This window comes from Lissotriton helveticus, chromosome 1_1 (assembly GCF_964261635.1).
Source record: "Lissotriton helveticus chromosome 1_1, aLisHel1.1, whole genome shotgun sequence".
Taxonomy (NCBI): Eukaryota; Metazoa; Chordata; class Amphibia; order Caudata; family Salamandridae; genus Lissotriton; species Lissotriton helveticus.
This window is the reverse complement of record NC_136057.1, coordinates 587595419-587601280: the sequence shown is the minus strand read 5'-3', so window position 1 is coordinate 587601280 and position 5862 is coordinate 587595419. Positions and strand designations below refer to the sequence as shown.

General features: G+C 48.5%; 1 pseudogene; it reads right to left on the bottom strand.

Annotated features, from left to right (window-relative positions):
• Window positions 1-416: 416 nt before the first annotated feature.
• On the bottom strand, window positions 417-1498 carry LOC144770177 (actin, cytoplasmic 1 pseudogene; annotated as a pseudogene).
• Between the last annotated feature and the right edge of the window lie 4364 nt (window positions 1499-5862).

Here is a 5862-nt window from a genome sequence, read left to right as displayed (position 1 = left end):
CATTCAAATAGCTAATTGGGGATTCTCCATAAAAGACTAGAGAAACAAAATTGAAGATACGGACCAAGTGTTTTAAGGCGAAAGATACAAAAGACTCGTTGGGTAACATAACTTCACATACAAGCAATACTATCACCATGATTTATGTACAAGCCCCATGAAACTATGCAGCCTTCACAGCGGCAAGTAATGTCCTGTAACAATGCATTTGAACAATTTGGAATGACAAAGTGCAATCAAGTCCTCCATGCATTGTAGAACATGGGAATGTTTGCTCCACAATACTGCCATTCTCCTCTGTTCCAGTTTTTAATCCTCAGTCAAGCACCAAAAACAAAGTAAATAAAAAAGGCATGCCTCATCTTGGTTCTTTTTTGCGAAGTTACATTTGTCAAGTTGTATTGTGCTACAGCCATTTAGAAGCATTTACGGTGGACGATGGAAGGCCCAGATTTATCATACTCCTGCTTGCTGATCCACATCTGCTGGAAGGTGGCCAGGGAGGCCAGGATGGAGACACCAATTCAGACATAGAGCTTGCTCAGGTGGGGCAATAATCTTAATTTTCATTGTGCTTGGTGCCAGAGCTGTGATTTCCTTCTGCATTCTGTCCGCAGTACTGCGGTACATGGTGGTACGACCAGACAACACTGTGTTGGCATACAAGTATTTTCGGATATCAACATCACACTTCATGATAGAGTTGTTTGGGGTTTCATGAACACCACAAGATTCCTTACCAAGGAAGGACGGCTGGAAGAGAGCCCCGGGGCACCTGAACCGTTCATTGTTAATGGTGATCACCGGACCATCAGGCAATTCATAGCTCTTCTCCAGAGAGGATGAATAAGCACCAGTGGGCATTTCCTGCTCAAAGTCCAGGGCTACTTAGCAGAGCTTCTCCGTGTTGTCAAGCATAATTTCTCTTTCGTTTGTAGTTGTGAAGCTGTATCCCATCTCAGTCAGGATCTTCATGAGGTAGTCTGTCAGGTCGCAGGATGGCATGAAGCAGGGCATAACCTTCATAGATGGGCACAGTGTGGGTGACACCATCACCGGAATGCATCACCTTACCAGTGGTACGACCAGAAGCATACAGGGACAGCACAGCCTGTATAGCCACATACATGGCTGGGATGTTGAAGCTCTTAAACATGATCTGTTTCATCTTTTCTCTGTTGGCCTTGGGGTTGAGTGGATCTTCAGTTAGAAGTACAGGATGTTCCTCTGGGGCAACACACATCTCGTTGTAGAAGATGTGGTACCAGATCTTTTCCATATCATAACAGTTGGTGACAATACCGTGTTCAATGGGGTACTTCAGGGTCAGGATACCATTCTTCCTCTGAGCTTCATCCCCAACGTAACTGTCTTTCTGGCCCATGCCACCCATCACACCCTGTTGTCTTGAGCGCCCCACAATGGATTGAAAGACAGCACGTGAAGCATCATCTCCAGCGAAGCCGGCCTTGCACATACTGGATTCATTGTCAATAACGAGTGCAATCATCGTCCATTTTGATCTTTAGTTGCTCAGATCCAAGGAGATGTGATACAGGTCCTTAGGCCCGAGAGTGGTGAGGAAGCTTAGAGTGACTGCAGTATTTGCTATTCTTAACTCCACCTATGCTTACCTTGAGAGTTAACTATCAACAAAATGAAAAATAGTCCAAATAAACTCATACAGTGTAGTGATGGAATCAGTTGAAAGTAATTGGCATTTGTTATATCATGCAATGTATTGCCCCACCTGCCAATTCTCAGACAAAATGTGATAAATGAGCCATCGGAGGGACAAAGGTCAGAAATAGGTCAAATTCTAGAATAAAAGAGTGTACAATATTGAGCAAGTATGGTTCGCAATGGCAAAATTGGACACTAAGTTTAGCAGTCACTAACATATGTATATGACCACTCAAGCAGGTCAACATGGAAAGGGCCGATTAATCAACTACAGCCCTTCTTGAGTTTGAGTTTGAGTTTGAGTTTAAAATTATTTATTTAGCGCACGGTCACCAGCGGTTTCATGGCGCTATAACAGGCAAATAACAGGGTAGGAGTGGTGAGAACTAGGCTAAGGGAGCTAAACGATAGAAGGCTAATTAAAAACTTTGGTGAACAGATGGGCTTTCAGATGTTTCCTGAATTGCGGATAGAGGGTGGAGGCTCTGAGTTCTGGCGGTAGGGAGTTCCAAAAAAGTGGAGCAAGGGTCGCAAATTTCGATCCTCCCCATTTTTTCCTCCTGAACCGCGGGACTGTATGAAGGGATTTAGTGGATGAACGTAGTACCCTGGTAGAGACATAGGGTATAATCTCAGATGAGATAAAAGCCGGTGCCGTGCCCAGTCGAGCCTGAAAGGTAAGGGAGGCAAGCTTAAACTGGACACGTTCACGGACTGGAAGCCAATGCAGAGATTTGAGGAGGGGAGTGACATGATGGAACCTTGGCAATTTAAACACCAAACGCGCCGCCTGGTTCTGGATCTGCTGTAATCGCCTTAGACTATATGCAGGTATACTGGCATATAGGGCGTTGCCATAATCCAGGCGGGATATGACCATTGCCAAGGTAATCAGTTTCAGAGCGTCAAAAGAAAAAAAACGGGACACCTTGCGTATAGTGCGCAGTGAAAGAAAGGATGAGGACACCACAGAACTAACCTGGGAGTGAAGGGTGAGCTGGGGATTGAGTTTAATGCCTAATGTTTTTACTGAGGTAGAAGGGACAGGTGGGGAGCCTAGGGAATGGGGCCAAAACAGAGGAGACCAGGGACTGGATGAGCCACCCGTCAACACCAGCTCAGTCTTGTCTGGGTTGAGTTTCAGATGGTTGTGGCTCATCCAGTCTCGGATATAAATCATAATAGATTGAAAGTTAGAGACAGAAGAAGGGGAAGAGGACAGATTAAAGACAAGTTGGAGGTCATCCGCGTAGTTATACACGGAGACCTCCATCTGCAGCAAAGAAAAAATGAGGGGGGCGATGTAAAGGTTAAACAAAAGGGGTGAGAGGGAGGAACCTTGGCGGACCCCGCACTGAACTTTCCGGAAGTCCGCAGTAAAATCGCCAGGTGAACCGCCTGGGTGCGGTCCCTCAGGAAGGAGGACAACCACACCAGGGCGGAACCCCCGATCCCCGCCGCCCCGACACGGGAAAGTAAGATGGTGTGATCGACCGTGTCAAAGGCGGCTGAGAGATCGAGGAGGACCAAAGCCTGGGTTTGGTTGGTGTCCATTCCTTCCCTGAGGTTGTCAAGGACCGACATCACTACGGACTCCGTAGAGTGTGCGGGGCGGAAACCGGCCTGACGGGGGGCTAAAACTACATGCCTCTCCACAAAAGAACTCAGAGTGCAGGTGACATGGCGCTCGAGTACCTTTGCCAAGAATGGCAAGAGGGAAATGGGGCGATAGTTAGTGGGGGCCGAAGGATCCGCGCCCGGTTTCTTCAGGATAGGGACAATGATTGCTGTTTTCAACGGGGCGGGTACAATGCCCTGAGAGAGAGAACTGTTAAGAAGGTGAAGGGGGAGGTCGGGACAAGAGGAAAAGACGTGACGGAGAATATGGGAAGGACAAGGGTCGAGAGGGGAGCCAGATTTAACTAACGGGATTATTGAAATTAGGGATTTCTTGGTCAAAAGAGGAAGGACCACCAGTTGTCCTTTCGAGGGGGGACACTGAGGGTCCACAAAAGTAGAGGAAGGAGGAGGGATGTTGGCTTTAATAGTGGCAATTTTCTTGATAAAAAAATTATTAAGTGAGTGACATAGTTCCAGAGATGGGGTGGGCTTCAAGGTGGTTCTGTCGGAGAATGCCAGGTTGTGCACAATCGAGAAGATTTCCCTCGATTGGTTCTCCGCAGCGAGGACTTTTGAGGAGAAATAGGTTGTTTTTGCCACCAAAATGGCCTGTTTGTATTGGGTCAAGATGTTACTAAACTCCAATCGGAGTAAGGGGCAATAATTTTTCCTCCAGGCACGTTCCGCTCTGCGTACCGTTAATTTGATGGTCTTAAGGTCCTCATTGAACCATAGGTTTGCATCCTTCTCGCGCTTTGAAGTGACCCGCTTCAGGGGAGCGATAGAATCGCAGCCTGAGGTGAGCCACTGATCGATGGACGTGACCTGAGAGAAGGTAGACAGACCTTGTAGTGAGGGGCAGGAAGCAGTGAGTAGGGTAGATAAGTAGTCGAGATCTACTCGCCCCCAAGCCCGGACCCAGACATTTTTAGGAAGTGAGGGCTTGACCGGGGGATGGATAGGGAGAGTAAATAAAATCAGGTGATGGTCCGACCACATACAAGGTGATATGGATATGGACTTTACAGGGCAGTTCAAGGACCAAATCTGGTCTAGGATGTGTCCTTTAACATGGGTAGGGGAGTGGATAAAGGATGTGAAATTAAGAGATTGGAGGGTGTCTGAGAATTCCTTTGAGGAAGGGCATTCTGCAGGATCAGAAGGCCAGAAGTTGAAATCACCCAAGAGCAGAATTGAAGAATTATTGATCGTGATCGTGGCCAATACTTCCAAAAAGCTAGGGAGAAACAGTAAGGGTGATTGGGGAGGACGATAAATGAGTACACAAGTGAGCGGGGGGGTAGTAGAAGTAGTGCGGATAGCCAGGTACTCCGTGGTGGCAATATCCGGCAAGGTGAGAATTTGGAAAGGGACATCGGCTCGGGCGATGACCGCTACCCCTCCCCCAGTCCTACCATTTGGTCGATCTGAGCGTAAAGCATAGTATGGGGCTGGTAAGGTGGCCAAAAGGACGGGGAGTGAGTCATCGCAAAACCAAGTTTCTGTAAGAAACAGAATATCGGGTGAGTGTAGGTCCAGTAGCACCGATAGTTCGTGCGAGTGGGCTACAGCGGACCGGGTGTTCAAATAATAAGCTGAAAGGTTTTTTGTGGATCTAGAATTAATAGCACCCTCAGGGGAGTTAGGGGGAATGTGATGAGGGGGAGGGATGGCATAGGTGGGAGACAGACCAAGGGAGGAGATATGAGAACATGTGGTGGCAGCTAAAGGCCATGAACCCTGGAGACTAAGCAGTTTCGCCGGGGAATAGGTGATAGATGGGGCAGAATGACGTGCCCCTCGCCCCGGCCGGCCGCGGACGGGCGCAGACGGGCTTGACTTGTGCGCGACTTCGGCGCGAAGTCGGCGCTCCCGCTGCGCTCGTCCGCTGCGCTTGCTCCAGGTCGTCATTTATATCTGGTTGCCGTGAACCACTAGACCGCTGACCTGCACGGTGGGGAGGCAGGGCGGAAGTGGTGCAGGACCAGGCAGGAAGTGTCGCTCATGGGCTGACCCTCCGCTCAAACGGCACACAGCCGGGGCGGAACGGGGTCAAGAGCGAGGATAGTCAGGGTAAGTAGTCAATATTTTTAATCAGAATGCAGGCGCGATACTTATAGTCAGCATCAAACAATTTTAAAAAAGTACACAGAAAGCGCGATGTTAGCAATCAACATAGCGCGATTTTAAAACATATAGAGTGCTCAGCTCAGCTATCAGTCAGCTGAAATGTGCAATTTAAAAGTAAGTATAGTCAGTGTGCGAGCGTGCCAAAAATAACCAGCCCTCCACTGTAATCAGCCGTAGTTATCTGATCGCGGGAGGGAACAGGAAGAATATATACAAAACCAGATTCTGCAACCACTAGACCGCTGACCTGCACGGTGGGGAGGCAGGGCGGAAGTGGTGCAGGACCAGGCAGGAAGTGTCGCTCATGGGCTGACCCTCCGCTCAAACGGCACACAGCCGGGGCGGAACGGGGTCAAGAGCGAGGATAATCAGGGTAAGTAGTCAATATTTTTAATCAGAATGCAGGCGCATTAGACATCATTGCTCTAT